General features: G+C 48.2%; 1 protein-coding gene across 4 annotated transcripts in view; it reads right to left on the bottom strand.

The window, feature by feature from the left end:
• LOC1271388 (uncharacterized) overlaps window positions 1–20208 on the bottom strand; it is a 53891-nt gene that overhangs the window by 11902 nt on the left and 21781 nt on the right. The window contains exon 2 of one of the 4 annotated variants that reach the window (XM_061654783.1): window positions 12377–12468. The gene's annotated coding sequence lies outside the window, so the exon portion shown is untranslated. Of the gene's footprint in view, window positions 1–167; window positions 1410–12376; window positions 12472–20208 lie in introns of those variants that run through there. The other 3 variants (XM_061654782.1, XM_061654781.1, XM_061654784.1) reach the window with 3 other exon arrangements.

A 20208-nucleotide genomic window follows, 5' to 3' on the forward strand; every position in this document is an offset into this window, starting at 1 on the left:
ACAACACTTTTGGGGACATAACAACATTCCAATACTATTCTGTTTGATGTTGGAAAGCAACAGCAAACAGAAAGAGGCTCAAATCTTGTAAGCAATCGCTCAACCTTCTCTCGCTAGCATAAACATAAACAAACACCCTCCCGACCAATGCGGAACATGATACTCACAAGCGCCTCATTACAAGCATATGACACTTCCGCTTCACATTTACATCTAATTGGTATTTTCGTCAGTGTCTTCCTCGATGCTGCTTCGATGGCACACCAGCCGACGGCACTTGGTCAGCAGTGTATTAATTTCCGTTCGATGTTACCGCTGCACAGTCACTGCACTGCACTGGAACAGGCAGACACTTTCACCTTCTCAATCGAATCACTCAATCCCAATTTTATTGCCCCATTTCTACAGGCACAGAATCAACACAGGGCGATGGACACGAATCAAAGGCATGCCGAGAAGCAATCAGGCCAGGGTTATTTGGCAATCCGCAGCCTAAAATCCTAACGGCCCAAAACCCCAATCGGACGGTTGACTTGCAGGATGTATCACACACACACACACACACAGATATAAACACACACGATTCAATTTGGGAGGGAAGAGCCACTTTTCCGGAAGAGTTATCCTTAATGGGACGATTTAGGACACACCACAGCCCACTCAATCACAAGCCACAAATCGCTCTCCCGGTCACACGCTCTTGCCTACTAGGACCCCCCTTTCAGCACCTTCCCAGACACACAAACATACACACACGGCACAGGAAATCGATTCACTCGGTTTATTGCAACAAATTGCCGGAGCGAAAAGGGGGTAGGATGATGATGGCGCTAATGCTCCACCGCCGTCTTCTTCGTCGATGCAACCCGCTCGCACCCAGTTATCGATGGTCAATTGCTTTTCGATTATACCGCTACACACCCCAGGCAGGGCTGGGGAACCGGAAAGATTGCACTGCACTATTTCTTCCCCCTCTTTCCCCTTTCTGCCTTCCCCTGAGGCCTCTGGGGGGAAGCAAATCAAATGAAGCCACTGCGGATGCACTTTCAATGGTGACAAGACTTGTGGCGCACATACACACACACACACAATTAGCACAATTTATGAATATTCCACGAATTACGAGACGCTATTAGCAATCGACGATCGTGTGACGACAATGATCACTGACCCAGCTGAGGATGATTCACGCAGTAAATCTTGATGCGCCATCCAAAGGTGTGTGCGCGCGGGTGTGGGCACTTGGAAGTCTTTCTTCGGACACACGGAAACGCTCTTGTGGAACAAGCGGGGATATTTTGCAGCCGGTTTGCAGCAAGACGGCGCTTCGAGCTCGACCGTCGGCGCTTTGGTATGTGTGTGCGCGCGCACGCACTCTCGCGATCGTACTGAATGCGCTCGAGCAGAATGCATCGCAGCATCCACGGGATGGAGAAGCCGATCGCGAGATGAGCGCAAGAGAGCGTGAGAGTCTTCCCCCCCATCCAGCGAAAGAGACAGCTAGCGTTTGCGTGTTTTGGTGATTCGCAGTGAGAATGGAGAGGATCCCACAGAAGCGAGAGAGAGTCCAACGGCCGCAAAAACCAGATCCATGCCTTTCCGTGGCGCAAAAACCTGTTCCGAAAGCTCCCTCAAACGTCCCTTTTTTGTTGGCAAAGGGAGCACACGCGAGCCATGCCAAAACAACAGCAGTGCAGCAGCACCTGTAGCATCGTCATCGTGCTACAGCAAAACCCGCGAAGCACTCCGGGGTCCGGGTGGATCGGAGCTAGCACCCAAGGGAACCTGCCCTCGTGCGGGGGTAGGCTGTCTTAGATGCATCTCTGACTGCTTGTAGATGCTTGCATTTTATCGTACCGTTGCGCTCATTCCATTCTCCATGCCTGGACCATGTCGCTCTCACACACGCACTTGGGAGCCACTTGTTGTTTTGTCCCCCCTTTTCACCTGTCACCCCCCTTTGCTTTCCTTTGCTTGCCGTGCCGCGGCAACGCTTCGGCTGGCTCTTTGTGTGTTGCCCCGCGTTGCTCCCGGATAATCCGATAAATTGCAATTCAAATGGGTCGCTGGACCCGATGCAACAGGGCCAGTGCGACCAAGCGGAGTCCAAAACAAAAGGTAAATTAATTTACGCTATAAGAAACGGAGGCCACTCTGTATCCCTGTCCCTGTGTGTGCTGCGAGCGAGAGTGCTTAATAATGTTCTTTTGCATTGGGTGGCAGAGTTTATGCAGTTAATTACCCTTCGTTCTGTGAGCAGGAAGAGCCGCCTTCGAAGGCGCTATCTGGTGAAGGAATGCGTTTTTGTTGTTGATAACTTTTGTTTTTAAACTACAACTTTGTTTGTTTTGCCTAGAAGGCATTCGTCTAATTGCAAAAAAGAGCATAGCAAAGGATGGTCTTTTGTTGTAATACAATGTTGCAATTCAGTTCTTGCGGCAATAAATCATCATAAAAACTACTACCAGCCGCTAGAGCAACTTCTTCGTAGAGAGTATATAGGAGAGCTGTATTCCAAATTAATCGAAAATGATTAACGTTCGAATAAGTCATACAGATTACATCAGATTAAATAAAAATCAATCTTTTTTAGCTTTTTGGTAAAACAACTTTTACAATTTGATTCTATCTATAATGCTCATAAGGCCATTTTGGGTTCAGAATATCGATTTTATTGCGTTTCCATATTACTACATCGTGATTGTGTTCTATAAATATTAACGTTCGATTGGATCGTATAGTCTGATCTTCTGAGATCACCAACAGTTGCCGGTACAGCTGAGGAGTAATATGAGTGTAATTTTTCGCGCACTAGTCGGGCCGATACTTCCCAAATGCCTTCCAATCGCCCGATCGTGGCAGAAACTAAACTGTGGTACTACAATTATTCGCTCAATTCGAAGAGCCATTATATTTTGCGTGCAACAAAATTATCCAAAAAGAGAATATCTCTCAACCTGTATTATTATGAAGTAATCGTGATATAGTTCCTGAAGAAACGAAGATCCTGCTGTGAACTTTGGCATTTGGATACAGGAAAGACTCACCTTAGATGTCAGATGATATTCATGATTCTTTACTAAAGATATGCACATTGACATCATTTCCTCATCTTCCCGGATAAGCTAGTTTCAGATCTAATTCAAAACATCTATCCTTCCCCAAAGTCCTTTTTGAGACATTGAGTTACTTATACTTCATTTTCATAATTTAAATTTTATCTTTAAGAGAACAGACACGTTCTCTCTAACTATCCTAAGTTTGTCTAGATCAGTGGTTTTAAAACTATAGTTCATTACAGCGTGTCAGAGTATTTGCTTTTTCTATCGAAGAATTGCTCAGATACGTTCGGAATAAGGCCTTCAATATCTACACATCCTATTGGACATTGGAGCACGACAAATAGTATCTGTAAAAGAAATTTGATTCAATTTTCATGTAACTTTTTACAACTCTACTTTATACTTGTTTTTTCTTTACTCGCAGCTCTATTTCAAGCATAAAAATGGCAAAACATGAATTATGTTGGTAGCACTGTTTGAGCCTAGCGACGTCTATTTCGACATCTTCCCCGCCCAAACGGTCATTGTAACCATTACTGCCAATTCAGGCCCAATTGAGCGCAGGGTTTCCAAACAAAACCTGCCCGTTTTGCTCGCCAAACAACAATCCCAGCTCCGCCATGATTGGGATGTTGCGATCAATTATTGCCCTTGTTAAGATGAACATGTCTCTAGGCCCCTCGCCCTTTCCCGCCACTATCGCTCCGCCAAAAACGCGCCTCACGGCGTTAGATAACTCGCACCCGATCGGGCGAGATAAACATCTCACTCACACACACACACACACACACACACACACACACACACACACACACACACACACACACACACACACACACACACACACGGAAAGGCCCAAATATGCACAAAGTCCAACAATCGACTGCACAGCAGCGGAGGCTTTCCCCAAGTGTCTCCCTATCCCCGGGGCCCCTCTGGATCTGGTCACCTGTTTCGCGGTGTCGTGGTTGTCGCATTGCATCTATCGCGCTGGAGGGGTTTGTTTTTTTTTTGTGACTGTGCACTGCAGCTGCGTGTTTGCCAAACCAAAACCGGGATTCCTTCCCACTGGCCCCCATCGCTTACAGCTCCCCAAACCACCGCATACGGCAGACAGGGAGAGAGAGAGCGGTGTTTGGAGTTTTATACATATTTTGCCGTTGCAAAATCAAGCACAACCCTATTCATAAAACTGTCTCGGCGCGGTTGCACTCGTTTGCCATTATTTGTGGGTATATGTGTTTGCAGCTGCAGGTGCCACCCCTGTTGCTGTGCAGGTGCACCACACCGTGTGCAAAAACCGGCCTGCCCGACACAAAGACGGTGCACTGTTTTCGGTTTGCGGCCATAGAGAATGCTGCAACAATTTTGAACAAATTCGCAATGGATAAAGCCCGTACCACCACTGCACCCTTTCCCATTCCTTGTGATTGTAAGATTTGCCTGTTTCATGATGATGCAATTGTTGTTTGCCAAATCCCAAAGCAACCGATCGCTACTGGCTTGTGGCTTCTGTGTCTAGCTTCCATCAGCTCGTGCTCGTCGCGTTCGTCGTGGTGCACAACCATTGCCTATAATAGCTTTATTTTCACCCCTTTCTCCACATCACAAACAATGTCCACTGTTGGAACACCGACGGACCGTCTCCCAGGGATCCAGCCACATTTTATGAATGCACATTTTTACAGGTTTCGCCTTGTACGGGGGCCTCGGGGAGAGCGAAACTCTCCTTCCCATGTCCAACACGCCGGACACCTATCCGAAGGGAATCCGTTCACCGTGCAGCATTCGCCTGAACGGGGGCTTTCTCTATGCCGTTTGTCTCTCTCTCTCCCTCTCTTTTATGGCTTCTCTCTAATGTGTTTGCTGCGAAAAACACAGCGCGGATTGTGTCTCACTAGGACGGAATGTGCATTTTCGCCGAGGCCCCAGTGCCGGTGCGCTTATCCCGGACATGCACACGCACATATTACCCCGCTTAGATCGCACTCCTCCCCCGTTTTATCACCACCCTTTGATGCTTGACAGCAACATCAGCCTCCCCGTTCCTTCCAACGCACCTTCCGAGCTCGATAAGATCTAGATATGTATTATGTTCCCGTTTTGTTTTCGTTTCGCCATCATCGGACCGACCATCGGACCGGCGATATAGAAATGCGTGCCCGCCGCTTCCCCACCTGCCGCCCCTTCCCCACCAAGCCTCCCACCAACAAAAACCGGGCACCATTTGCAGTGCGATAAACAACGCAGCCGGACATCATCGCAGTCGCGGCCAAAGCGAAGAAGCGTTTGCGCAAACGGGCCGCAACGCCGCTTCTGATCTGCGCGCGATCTCCCGCGTGTGCTCGGCAGCTCCCTCCCCCCGTGCGCGTACAAGAAACAACGCGCAAACAATCATCATAACGACAACCTCCCTCCCGCTTGGGTGGTTGATAATAATAATAACAATAATAATAATCCCACCTTGTGCAGGGCCTTTGGACCTTTGGACGGCAAAAATAGACACGAGCAGAGAGGACACACCGTTGCGGTGGGAGAAGAAAATTATGGAAAATCGTTACCAAAGGCATCGGCTGCGTTTCACCTTCTCCTCCTCCTCCTCCACCTTCTTGCAAAGAAGAAGGGTTTCTCTTCTAGCGCAGCATTGGAATCCCAAGGCACCCCACGTTTGGGTGGTTGTGCCGATCGCGGGCGGCTTTTCTACCTTTGCGTGTCCCGAACGGTTGATCGTGCTCCGTTTTTCCTGCTTGCTTTTCAGGTCATCCTATCTGTCTCTCTCTCTCTCTCTCTTTCTCTATCTCTAAGAAGAACCTGTCTCCGTTTGCCAAACCATAACAGGTACCCGAACGGTCCGAATCGGTCCGAAACAGAGCGCGCTCGCCCAAAGTCCGAAAGTCCTCACGAACCGGGACGACAACCTGCCGCAGCGCAAAACTTTCTCTTTCGGTGCGAAATAATTTTCGTTTTGCGTTTAGATTGCCGCCACCACATTCATATGTAATTATGGTGAGGCTTTAATTGAGTCCACGATGCACCTTAGCACGATGGTTGGCGGTTCGATGCTCGACGATCACCCGGAGGCAATAGAAACGCGTGCAACCGTTGCGGGTACGCAAACAAATTAAATCCACCAAAGGATACACCCAAGAGGGAAGGGTGTTGAGGGTTTGAAGGCAATGTATTGATTACGCGACATGGTACAGAGTAGTCCCTCCTTGGTCACGGCATGGCGGAAGCCCAGCCCGCGCTGTGTGCCATTACTCCCGGAGGCTGTTTTCCAACAACGCAACCGCCGCTGCGGGCGCTGATCATTTGTCTTGGCAACGCGCAATTGTCGCGTACACGCACGGGCAGAGAGCAGGATAGGCCACTGGTTGATAGGTGATAGATATCGTTTCCGGCTTTGGATCGGCAACGGACACACACACTGCTCATTATCCTGCCATCGACGCGTATGATGGTGCCACGGGTCGGGCATGTGTAACGAGCAAATGATCCGTCAGGCCGTCATCAATATCTTTGCTTTGTCTTTTTACCTTTCTTCGTAGGCGCATAGAGAAAGAGAGAAAACGAGGGTCGAGGTTGAAGAAAAACAACAGGTCCTCTAATAAGTTTTGCTAGCAAGTCTGTAATTATTACAACTAAAATATTGAAGAAATGAAATACTTTTGTAGCTCAACGGTCATTAAAACAATTAATGTTTTATGTAAAGAAAACAACGATCTCCAACTACAAGATGCCCATTTCCATCCAAGGGTTTGCAGCATTGCGAAACCCGTCCCGTCCCAATCACCATCAGAACGATGGACTTCGACGCGCGGCAGGCGAAGAAATGAGCAATCCGCAAAGCGCACACAACAAAACACAACCCCCTCAGTGCCGAGGACGATGGATGCAACAGAAATAAAATACAGCATTCGCATGCGCACAAACACACACACAGAGGCGCGCGGGGTATGCTCCGGCTCTTCCGCGATATGCAAAATACTTTCGCAATGGCTTGATGATGCGCTCGGTCAGCCTCATCAGCGGAGAGAGGGATGTGTGCATCGGTTGCAGTTTGCAACGCAACACAACAAAAGAATTTTATTTTGCTCTGCTGCCTTTGCCTCTCTCTCTCTCTCCCTCTCTCTCTCTTTCCCGATCGTTCCCCCTGCAACGGCCCATGGATGCTGCAAGGTCCGCAAGGAAAGCGTTAAAGCGATACGGTGCCATAAAACAAAAATAAATGATAGCAAGCGACGAACACGGTTTGGTCTCAGATGCGCTGGCTCTCTTTCTATCTCTCTCTCTCTTTCTTAGGGCCCGGTTAGAGGTAATTCCACTTCTTTCCCGGCATCACGTTGCCTGCAGTGGTGGGCAATGGAATTGGCTCAAGCTGAAGCACGGTCTACCGTGCCGAGGTGTCTCAAGTGAAATAGAGAGATGAACCTGGACAGTAAATTCAACCGAACGCACACGCTTTGGGGGCCGCCATGGACCGCTTGAAGGTGTGCATGCACACAATGACAGGGAAATAGCTTCAGCACCACCAGGCACCAGCATCAAGCTGTCCAGCACACAGGTCCCATTGCACCGGCGCACACGAAAGCTCCACATCGATCCAGTTTCAGGACAGAAAGAATGTTAGAGAGGCAGGGAAGGAAGACTGACCATGCAAAACCCCTGACGAGGTCCAATGTGTGCGCAGGCGCAATGCCGGATTGCAACCGGACAGCCCCGGACGCACCGTTCGAGTCCGTGGAACAGTTTGAGCAAAATTGAGTGCGAAAAGATAAAGCCACACTGCATGCCGCAGCCCGATCCTAGCCCATCCGCAGGTGACTTGGACACCCGGTTCCCCATTCCCCCTTTGGGCAGAAGGGTCTCTCTCTCTCTCTCTCTTTCCCCCCGAGGGCGCTGCCTCGCTGGTGCTGTGGTATGCCTTTGGTGCCTTTTTATAAATAGATAATCATTTCGCTGTAAACGGGATTATTTCATGACATGACGATGGATTAGATCCTACTCGATAAAGCATGTTGTTGTTGGCGTGTTGTTGTTCGAGGTCCGGGTTTTGTACCCACCAAACCCGGCCCCATCCACCCCTTTCCACAATTGCAAGCTGACACTTCTTCACGCAATGCTGCTGCTGCTGCTGCTATGTTTCACCCATGTATGCAGATCCGACCGCCCTTGTCTGCCATGTCGTTCGGGAGGGCCGGGCGGCACACCATCCGGCAACATTTGCGTTTCATTGCGAGGGCTTTTTGCGGGCACGCTAATGGGGCGGGAAAACGTCCATTCGGTGCCAGGCTTAGCAGCCCCCCGAGCTTGGCTGCCAGGCTTAATGAGAGCGAACATTTGGAAATGTGTGTGCATCGTTACAAAGGCAACTGGAACTGGTTAGGCATCCCCGGCCAATCGCACCGTGCCTTCGTGTGCCGTTATCTTGTGCCGATCGTGGTGCAAGCAGAGGAGCGGTAAGGCAAGAAGGAGCAACGATGGGAGCAAAACAGATTTCTTTTCAAAGTCATCGATCACTCAGAATCCTCCCCAGAGCCGGTAGGATTTAGCTGTTACAATGTTTGGGGCAATAATTTTATTCATAATATTTTTTTCTGCAACTAAGTGCGGCTAATCCAACGGAAGATGCGGATGAACCTGTTTTTACTTAGCAAATATAAACTTGCGTTGGTTCAAAGCTTTGTCTGGCGGTGAGAAGTAATACTTTCGTGCTTGTTATGAGCTCCACAAGCTCCACAAGTCATCTAGAAATATTCAAATCAATTCTTAACTTTCTACATACCAAGGTTTACATACAATGTAAAAGAATTACTTATGACATAAAGTCTGTTTGCTAAGTACGTTTAGGGTTTTACGCAATACGACAAAGTCATCTCATCTCATCATCTCATCATTTTATTTAACTTTACGAGACATTTTGCGACTTAAATTGGTCAGCTTAAGAAAACATATTTGAAGTTTATTTTAAATATATAATTAGCATTTTTAATCTGTTTTGCGAATAATCATCAGAAAATCACAAACTTGCTCCATATAATTCCAAATGTCAATCCTGAAAACACCCCTAAACAAATTTTAATAATCCCAAACGAGTCTCGATCCATTGCATTGTTCTGCGCAAAGCATACCGTCTACCAACTGCTCTATGAGTCCTAGCTCTACCGTCGCCCGTTAAATCCCCTACATAAGCGGCTAGGAATCTGCTCGATGATTCTTCAATCCTCAAATCAGCTTCTCCAAATGATTCCTTCTCTCCGTAGAAGGCATTTAACGGCAAGAAACACTCAATTGTGCTTAGAGAACCGGTGCGGCCCGCTGCTGTCATTTAAGCTTCCATCCATCCGATCCGGCCACTTCTATCGGATAGATTTACCACCGTTTTCCCGCCACGGCTAGGTAAAACAAAGCGACCGCGCGGCGGATGATCGTGATGTGAAAAATCATTCATCTGTCTTGCGGATTCATCGCAAGCCGCCCCCCGAAAGCCGCGCACCGTCACCACAATCGGGACGCGCAAGTGCCCGACCCATCCCCCTTCAATGCACCCCGCCCCACCCACTGACAGCTAACCATAACCACTGCGCCCTTTTGCGAATTTTCTTTCAACTGTCAACCCGCTTCGCTTGCCGGTCGATCGGGCGGTTAATTTATTTCACGGAAATAGGAAACGACAATGCATTACTCCCGCCGATTCCTCCCGCTTCTCACTCACTGACGGTTCCCATCATCATCTTATCGGGTTAATAATTGAGCCAAGTCACTGTTGCTGCTGCTGCTGCTGCTCCGGACCATTCCCCGGGTTTGGCATCGGATGGATTAACCGCTCATCTACACCCTCGATGGACGGGGCTGGTTACGGGGATTTGCATACAGTTCGCGTCAGGATTGGGAGGGCGGTGGACAAAGATCGCTTCCACTCCAAGAATCCATAATCGCCATCGAACACAAAAGGGGCGGCTCAACTGTCTCCTGGCCCGAAACGGATCGCTACGATCGCGAACGTCTTCCCATCGTTCTACCCAGGCGGCACCGTGTCTTTGAAGTTGATTTTCCGCCCGGCTGACAATTCCTTCGCTTCCCTTTGCAAGCTGACACACACACACGCGGGAGCTGCTTGGGAAGATTTTTCCCAACCTCCGCCAACCCTGCCACTCGCTTTGTTTCCACACATTAGTCCACAGCGCGTCAGCAGGGAGAAGGGAGAACCTGCCCCAAGGGAAAACTGTGGCGGTGGTGGCGCGCTCGCGATCATGAAATCCCTTTTACGCCAGGGACTCCAAGCCGAGCCGACCCCAAACCCACCCAACCAGCCAGGCGGTGTGGTGGCCAGTTTGCAAACTACTTCAATTAAATTCAATTCAATTATTGAATGATGAATGCAACGTATTGTGTGTTTTTATTATAATTTACCTTTATTTTTTCCCGCCTCACATACGCGTTCTATGGCTGTGTTTGTGTACGTTTTGCCTGTGTGTGTGTCTGTGTGTGTGTGCATAATTGGAAACATGATGTATCAATGTTTTACGGCCATACATATGTCCATTAGGGCGGTCTCCGGGTCGGCGATTTCGCCTGCTCGCAAGGCGGCACAGACTTTGCCGCGCGGGCCCCTTTGAGCCTTTTTCCCGCCCAAAGCAAAACGGTCCAAAGGGGAGGTGTAGGTGTAAGGGCTACAGGGTGAAGAAAGGAAGCAGGCAAAGCATTCCGTCTTCGTCGGCGATGTGTGTGTGTGTATGAGCGACACAAACAAGCTGCGGGTTCGTTGTTTTGCACAAAACGCTTAAATTATTGTTATCATTTGTTGTCCTGTTGTGTCCCTGCTTTTCCCTGTCCCTGTTGGAAACAGTGCAACGATGTACTTCATCACACCTCCCTCGCACACACACACGCACAGAAATCACGAAATCTGTCCGCGCCCGGTCGAAACAATCGAAAAGCCCCGCTTGGCGAACCCGCCCGCTCTTTGCGACACTGGCAATGGCGGCATTTTTTCCTCTGATTTTCTCCCTCCCTGTGTGTTCGCAGCGCTATTTATGTTGTAAAGAGGTACAATGTGACGTCACGCGGCAACCGACCAATCGCGGTGCCCTGCACCCTCCCTCTTTTGTCTTCCAACCGAGCGGGATCATGCGAGCGGCGTTGAACGATTTAGGAGACGTCCCCGGAGCGAAAGACATTGTTTATTGTGTACTTTTGCGAAGCTTTTCCATCTCTCCCCCATCGAACCACTGCCCTTCTGGCAGCGCCTCGCCCCCCTACGTGGCTCGTGTTCTCACGAGTGCGCACCGTTTCGATCGCGCAAAACCAAAGCGGCAATTGACAATCGGCGGATAAGGTCCGTTTCGGGCCGGGCCCAAAGGGGTTTTCGCCGCCGCCCGATGCTTGCCTGCGGCGGCATCGCCCTTTGTGGTTGCTCTCGTTTAGCAGGTCCGCTGTGGCTTTTCATTGCCTCCCCCCCCCACCCCATCCGCGAGAGCTCAGAAGGCCCCGGCCCTGCCCGTCCCGCCCTCCTGAGCGGCGTATAGAATTGATGGCACCATACAAATGGTGACATTCGACGGAAGAATGGAATTGATAGGATTAATTTTTAAACACTTATAATTGCACACCGCCTTCACGTTTATCAATTCAATGGTGGAGCCGGTGGAGGGTCTCCGCCTCTCTTCCCCCCCCCCCCCCTCTTTTTTGCATACTGCGATTGATGTGCACGGTGCGCAAGAGTTATGTTTCGAGGTGGCGGCCCGTAACCACATGCTGTGTGCTGCACCTTGGAAAAAAGGTAAATCCGACCAATCCGACGGAGGACAAATCGAGCAAAAAATAAAGAGAGCACTTATAGGGACACCAATCGGTACGGTTCCATTGCAAACGAGCAGCAAACACATTCATTTAGGATTGGTTAGGCGAAGCGTTAAGCTGATGAGCGTTGCAAATGGGAGAAAATAAATGAACATTGTTTCTGGCGCAAGAATCGTGTGCCATTTACGCAGCAATGCACTCGATTGAAGTGGATTTCAAACGAAAAAAAGCAGTGGTCCCACTGCTGTCACCCACCGCCGGGGGTAGGCTAATGTTAGTTTGCCATTTATCCCCTGGTATGCAAAAAAAAACACACACACAAACGGCAACCCAACACATCACCGCCGGGGGTAAGGTAACTGACAAGCGCAATCATTCACTCACAATTCCATTTGCAGAGCTGAGAAAAGATCAATCTAAGTCATCTAACATCTATCTCGATGGGACTCGTTGTGCCTCTCATTTCCCTGCTTCCCTGCAGACCCCATACACACCACTCCAAAAGAACTTACCGATATTATATGCTGTCCCGGCGATGGCACCACGTTCACTGCCGCTCCTTCACCACTTCAGTCGTTCGATTGGGCTGCTGAGGCTGCTGTGGCTGCTGTGAATGATAGACGTAGAAAAATGGACACGCTTTAGACGAGGGATCCATCTTCACCTTCAGGCGGGCAAATACAACAACAAAAAAAAAACGCACCAATGGAACGGAAATGATTAAGATAATTCTTAAAACAAACAGGCATCGTTTCGTTTGTTGCGCGCTTTCGCCTTGCGCTGCAGCAAGCCCGAACCTTCCTCAACTTTCCGAAGAACAACAGCAACAGCAACAATTATGAGGTCATAAAAGATTACCAACCAGTCAGGGCAACCGGGCTGGCTCATTAATCAAAGTGCCTGGCCGGCGGGACGGGGACGGGGTGGAATATGGCGCGGTGGATGTTTCCCGAGAGAGCAGGAGAAATACATTACAATTTAAATGCATATTATAACGACTCTAGCGGTAGAAGCAAGGGGAGGACTGAAGGGTGCAGGTGGTCGCAAATGAAAATAGCTCGCACCACATTAAAACAAAACGGCAAAGGATGCAACCTAGCTGCATCACAACGGTGCCAAGGTACGCTGACTGGACTGGACGCGATGCAGCAGGCCCCTTGTTTTTTGCAATAATAACTCGCCCATGCACCCACAGACCAGTAACATAGACGTAGAAGCACTCCTGCGGGTGCCAGTGCAAGCCAGTGCAAATCCCAAACCGCGACGGACATGCAGTGGGCACGCATTCTGTGGGGGTTTCGCTTTTTTTTGTTGTGTCGTGTTTTCGTGTTTGCACCATTCACATCAAACCCTGTAGTGGAGTACGATTGTACACGGGGCGCAAGTTCGTGCCATTCTTGTCTCTGAGGCTTCATGCCGCGGTGCCGATGCGATGATGTTGTAAGCGAAAGATGAGCCCTCGGGACCGATGGACCGAGGGGCAGAGGGAGCGTTTGTGCCCTGGTGCTGGTGAAAGTACGCTCAACCAGCAAGCCGTGTGTGTGTACCGATCGAACGAGCCGCAACGGTGTATATAAACACTCACAAAATAAACGACTTTTCGATGCACTTTTTCCAGCGTTTATCGCTTTCATGTTTTGCATCGTTTGCACGCTATGAGGCGAACTGGGGGAGGGTAGTTGGTAGGATTTTTTTTGGTTCATACATTCCCCCGAGGCTCTAATGCTGCTGCACGTGATAGCCGATGGAGATGATATGGAAAAAAATTGCTTCGAGACGGAAAAAACCCCTGGCCCGGAAGTGGGAAGAGAGTACACGGAAAAGCTAATAACAAGTGGAGCACAAATTGAGTACTTGTATGTATTAATAGTTTACGCAAATGTTGTTTGCTAGACAACTTCAATAGAAATCAATGGCAGGGCAAATTCTTGGCCATATGTGAACTTGCTACGAAATTGTAATGCTAAAATAGGAAAAAACGCCTAAAGCTATGCAATTTTATGATTTGTATACTCAAAAAGTCAAAGGTTAATACGGAAAGAGAACAGATAGGTGACAGAAACATCTTAAATTTAAGTAGTTTTTTCATCGTTTTTTTATGCAAAAATGGCTTAAAAACTTGCACAACAGATTTTTCTATCAATTACAAGGGTTTTCAAGTCCAGTTTATGTAAAAAAAATGGACAAATTACATATTTTCTGAAGCGGCTCTAAATTGTTTGGAAAAATGCTTCGGATGCGCTAGTGAAAATCAAAATTACACCAGCGAGTACGGACTATGTACCCCGGCCTTTACAACTTTCTTCCTAATAATGACTAGTAATTCTCATAAAATGATCTCTCTCTCTCTCTCTCTCTCTCTCTCTCTCTCGCTCTCTCGCTCTCTCTTAATATCTCGATTTATCACAGATGTTCGTAAGAAAACGCACTCTATTAAAAGCTTAAATGGCGATTAACATTACTTCAACTTTAAAATTGTATCTGTCGACAAGTATTACCGCAATTGACGGATTATTTGATAATGAGCATCAGTATCCAGTTTATCCAGTTTGCACACTCATAGGAGTGTAACAGCAGTTAAAAGAGCTTAAACCAGGCTTCACTGCATTCTTCCTAAAAAACGTTACGTATAGTTTAATGTCTGTTTCTTGATTAACTAAGCTACTTTTCAATCTATTGAATATGCATTTTTGCCTCTTGTAATTGTACAAAAATTGTAATACAGTACATTCTTTTTGATATCCTTTATTTATCGTTTGGTGGAACAAATCTGCTCCATTGAATGCGTTTGGTCGAAAAAAGAGAGTTTTCACATAAACAACTTGGTGTATTGTTGTTCGTGTATTATAGTCATTGTTTAAGCTCTTGCTGCTTCCATTTGTTCGCTACCTTTCTCTAACACAACGCTGATCACAGCATCTCTCCCGCCCCCCCCTACCTTACCACAGAATTTCCATTGTTGACCATCAACAACAGACTAACCGTTTGTGGCATTATTGGCCGCCACAAAACAACAACAGCCCTTTCTCCCTTTTTCCGGAGGGGATGCATCGGAATTTCCCGCTCTGCTCTGCCAACCACTTCCCTTATCCGGAGAGTGTGTGTGCATATGCGGTCGGTGTGCATGTGCCATATTTCGGTGAGAAAAAGGGAAAACTTTCCATCCATTGGGGGGAGTTGGGGGTGCGGGAAAAATGCGATCACCGGAATGTTTGTCCGCTGGGGACGGTCGCTGGGGACGCGGTTGAAAAGCAAGAAGAGCAACAACAACAACAGCAACGAAAAACCACCCATCCGCACATTGTGTCGCACGTAGCCGTCGCGCGCGCAGCAGAAGTGAATGGCCCCCGGTGCAAACTGGTTTTCCCCTGGTCGAATGCCGTTTCGCAGCAATTATTCACATACGCCAGTGGGCTGCAAGTGGCTCGGAGTGCAGCGGTGGCAAAGCGGTTCGATTGTTTTCAACCTCGAGAACAACAGCCCCGACCAACCGAACAACGCTTCCTAGTGGACATTAAAACTATCATCAACCGAGCGTCTGCTAATTTTAACCGGCCAGCAAGGAAACCCATTCCCGAGTCCGATTTGTCTGACTGGCTTTTCTTCCACCAACAGCAAAGTGGAAGGCTGGAAATGTAATAACGCTTTCAAACTCAATCTTCATTATAATAAGCGTCATTTCGCGTCGCACTGCTGCCGTGTGCGCTTAAGTCCGGTAGAAAATAGGTGAGCTGATTAAAACGCATCCTCGGCGCTAATAAAAAGACCCGTTAGGTTCCACCTTGCCCAGTCTGCACTGCACTGCACTGCAACGATGCACACTACACACTTGCCCCGGGAGGTCGCCAGGGCCGGGCGTTATCTATTTCGCTTTCCGCTTCAACAACAACAACAACAGCAACCAAAACACACACACGCACAGGCCAACCAATCCCATTGGGCCCCCCCCCCCCGCCGATCGTTTGTGCGAAACGATAAATTTAATTACTCCGGGTAAGTAAATTTCATTTGCACCGAACCCCGGACCGATCCGGGGCCGTTCGAACGTTGTTTAATTAAAACTCGAGGTTTTGCGTGGATGTGCCGAGTCGCGCGCGTTGTTGCATTTGAAAAATGCTTCTTCCACAGCCAGCCCCCCGTGCCCGCCAACCGCACCGAATGCAACCGAACCCGACGACAATAATAATGAAAAACGGCTCCAGCTAAACAAACTGCGAACCGGGGGCCGCGGGCTTTGGAATGGTGGACAGAGTGGAAGGGTTTGTGAGGGCCTTTGTAGCGGGATTCACTCTGCCCGGCGTCTAATTTACGTGTCCTTCCCTCTCGGTAAAACCGCTCCCCATGGAGGACGCATGCGGGGGTTTGAAACGAAAAACAAGTTTTTCATTAATGCCAAAGAGGAGGAGATTGGGGCTGGTTGTTCTGGAAAATGTTCGCATCGCTCGTTTAAATACGCATTATAAAAGCTAAAGCACAGTTCCGCACCGGGGCAGCGGCCGTGTAAGTGCAGTTTCCCTCTTTTCCTTCCACCATTCCGAGACTGTACAGCCAGTCACGAAATCCGTTTCAAACGCTTCAAAGTCTTGCCCTGCCCGTCGGAAGCGTTGGATTGGAATGGTTTACCATTTGCTACCTCGCTTTTTTTTCTTCCTCTTCTTCTTCACGAGGCACTTTTCCTAATCCTAATACTCCGATTGAATGGTCTCTTAACTGCTACCGCGTACGCCATTATTTTTGCCCCGTTTTGCCCGCGAAATAGAGCTCCGCTTTGGCCCCCGCCCCCCCAAAACGCATTAACCACAAACAACTATGCAAAAGTCAAACGATAAAAAAACCCTTCATTTTGATACCCATAGAACAACCCGTCTCCCCCCCTTCAACCTCTTCCCATGTGCAACCTGTCGGGCTGTCAGGCTGTGCCCGCTGCTGGACAGCGAGGGGATGATGCTCCCGTACATTTGCTCCGTACAGTGCAGTGTGCAGGGATGCTCCACCCTGAAAAATGCGCCGAGTTCAAGTGGAATAATAAAGAAACTAAAATAATTAAAATATTTTTTGCCTCTTCTTCTCCTCCTTCTCTCCGCAGCCCCCCCGAGAGGCTCCGAGGAGCCTGATAACTGCAACGTCTAGGTCTAGGGCGAGCAGGTGAACTAGCAGACGACGAACGGGCGGACGATAGAAAACGCAGCGACCAGGCGAAAGAGAATAGGAAAAATGGCGCAAAAGATTGCCCACCAGTAGTGGAGGCGGGGCGGGAAACAAAACCGGGTCTACGCGAGAGCGCCTGTGTGTGTGTATGTGCGTCTCGACATAACATACGTACAATTATAAATGATCGTTGCACTGGAACATCTTTCTTTTCCTCCACGCTCCGTTCATTTACACCTTCTTCCACATCCTTCTGGCCCTTTTTTCTTGGTTTGTTTGGTTGCAACCCAATGGTACCAAACAAAATCCGCGCGCCACACCGTTTCCGTTGCTGAAGTCAAAAAAGGAGATTATCGGCTCACACACACGCATGTACACGGAGCGTTTGGGAAGGCGCAATCTGTACGCAGCGAGATTTATTTCACATGAACGATGTTATCTTACAAATGGTACGGTTTATCGGGACTCTATCTTTATTTTGTATGCTGATGGCATGGGTTTTCCTTTCTTTTTTTACTTCATTTGTTGTTCAAATTCCAATCGTCTAACAAACAACCTGTGAAGCACGGTGAGAGAAGGAGTCCTGTACTATGTAGCACGGTAATTAATTTTATGCATTTGTGAGTACTATTTATAATTAATGTTGCTTTTTTGTATCTCTTCTCGTGGTGGGTACAATACTTTCACGCCAAGCATGCCGTTTTGACCACCTTTGAGACCATCTGTTTCTTAAAGGGGTTTATTTTGATTCCTTGACTAAAGATAAATAGTACATCTTTAATGTTTTTGTAGACAATGTATTTTATTTTGTTTTTAGAAAGGAATGAAGAATCCAAAATTAATAATATTCCTGGTGTAAATTATTATTTTGTATTTGTTCCTCATTCAAAAGATTATTAAAGACTTTCTTCACCGCGCTTTTATTTTTTCATAAATTTCATTTCATTTCATTTCAAAACCATTAAACTTATTTGGTTTGCTTATTTTGACAGTTTGAAAAAAGAGAAGCAATGAAAAACAATGTTGAAATTATTCGTTTCTCTTCTTCTTTGGCTCAACAACCGATGTCGGTCAAGGCCTGCCTGTACTCACTTGTGGGCTTGGCTTTCAGTGACTAATTGATTCCCCCCCATAGCAGAATAGTCAGTCCTACGTATGGCGGCGCGGTCTATTTGGGGATTGAACCCATGACGGGCATGTTGTTAAGTCGTACGAGTTGACGACTGTACTACGAGACCGGCTCAATTATTCAATAAATTATTCGTTTATTCTTGAGAAATAACTAGTGTATCAATTATATTAACAAGCAACAAAATGGCATTAAAAATAAGGAAAATAAGGAGTTGTTCGCGTTTCAAAGCATTTTGGTAATTATCACTTTTAATTTAAAACGTTCATTAAAAGTTGTTTTAATTTAAAACATTTTAACGTTCATTCCCACTCATTTGAACTGCTCTTGTCTTGTTTCTCTGATAAAATAAATTTAAAGATTTTGAAATGACATTTTGTATATTTCAGACGAACAGATTGAACTATTTTGCACACTAAAACCGATTCGTTACCTTTATTTGCAACACATTTGAACAGAAGAACCTGTATCAAACTGCGCCTAGGTTCATTCGGCACCCTTTTTCTTCCATTGTACCCTTCGGTGGGTTCCCCCTTGCTCTACCACTTTGGTGCGTGTCTGCACGCTAATTTTTCCAAAGGCGCAAAATAGAAACCTATTTTGCCTTCACCGTTGCCGATCGCCACACTCCCACGGCATCCTGTGTGTGTGTGTGTGTGTGTGTGTGTCCGTCCGAAGGGGCCGCAAAAAAACGGGATTTTGCACCGTTCGCCAAGGGAGAGAAGGCAAGCAAAGCTAGGCTGTACCGGGCGGCGTAGGACGATAGGCACGGAAAAGGTGGTGGAAAACGGACCCGAGCCACACGGCTAGGCCCCGCGCCCGCGCTCGTACATTGTTACAACAAATGGTGGAGAAACAATAAATTTAAAACCTCCCCCCACACTGCCCCACATGGGAGGCTAGGCGGGCGAGCGGGCGTGCGCGAGTGACGCGCGGAAACGGCACGGCAAACGAGAAAACAACTTTTCTTTGCCCGTTTTGACATCGGCCAGTAAGCGTCCGCAGATAATGCGCCTCGAGATCCGCAAAACGGAACGGAACGCACAAACGCGAACGCTTTCCCGTTTCCAGCTCCACCATACAAGGGGAGATGCATCTGGTGCATCTTGTCAGCTTTGTTGTTGCGTACACACACACACGCACACACACGCACACGCGGACTATCCACACCACCATTTTGCCTGCTGCCGTCAGGTTCGCCAGGGTTCACCTTCTGATCCACTTGTCATCGGGTCGGTCGGAACCGGAATGAAGCGAAGCCGGGGGAGGCGCGCACAATTGGGCCTGGCGGGAAATAAATGAATGCAGGTTGAAGCCCTGTCCAACGCGGGGAGCTTCCAGTTGGAGGAGGATGATGAGAATGCGAAGGGAGTGGTGTAGGCTTACGCGTACGCTCTACGAATCCACAATTGTCCATTCAAATATCCCTCCGCGAAGGGGGTTGCGTGTCCACCTTTGTGAGTCCTTTGTGTTCCCCGAACCAGCAGAAAAACGGCATCAGTAATTTTTCTCTCTCTCCCTCCTTCCCTCCGACAACCTCCCCACACTTCCCTCCGTTTGCGACCAATCACCGACTAACGGTGCCGGTTTGGTGATGGAATGTTTTTCCTCCTAATCAAATCATTTCCATTAACCCCCTCCCCCACGCTCCCGAAAGACAGAATTCCTTTCCGCGCCCATTCCCAATGGGGAGAGCGAAATGTCACAAAATAATTGTCCCTCGTTCTCAGGCTGCCCGCAGAACGTTTGCAATTCATTATTTATCCTTCCAGCTTGGCTCGCCTCGCTATTCTTAAGCAGCTCAACAATCTGGGTCTTAGATCCTGTGTCTCGGGGTAGATCCCGAAACGAAATTGTCAACCATCGCATCTTAGGTCCACTGAGCCGTTGTAACAATCTTTTTACGCCCCTGCTACGTTTCTGCCCTTCCTCGTGGCAATCTCTTGAGAAGGGATTAATTTCAAAACCCACCGAACCCACCCTGCTGCTGCTGCTGCTGCTGCAACAAATCAACGCGCGAATAGAGAGCAGAAAGAAAAGGGAAACGGGCGAAACGGGTGTACATTG

This window comes from Anopheles gambiae, chromosome 3 (assembly GCF_943734735.2).
Source record: "Anopheles gambiae chromosome 3, idAnoGambNW_F1_1, whole genome shotgun sequence".
In the NCBI taxonomy this organism is placed as follows: Eukaryota; Metazoa; Arthropoda; class Insecta; order Diptera; family Culicidae; genus Anopheles; species Anopheles gambiae.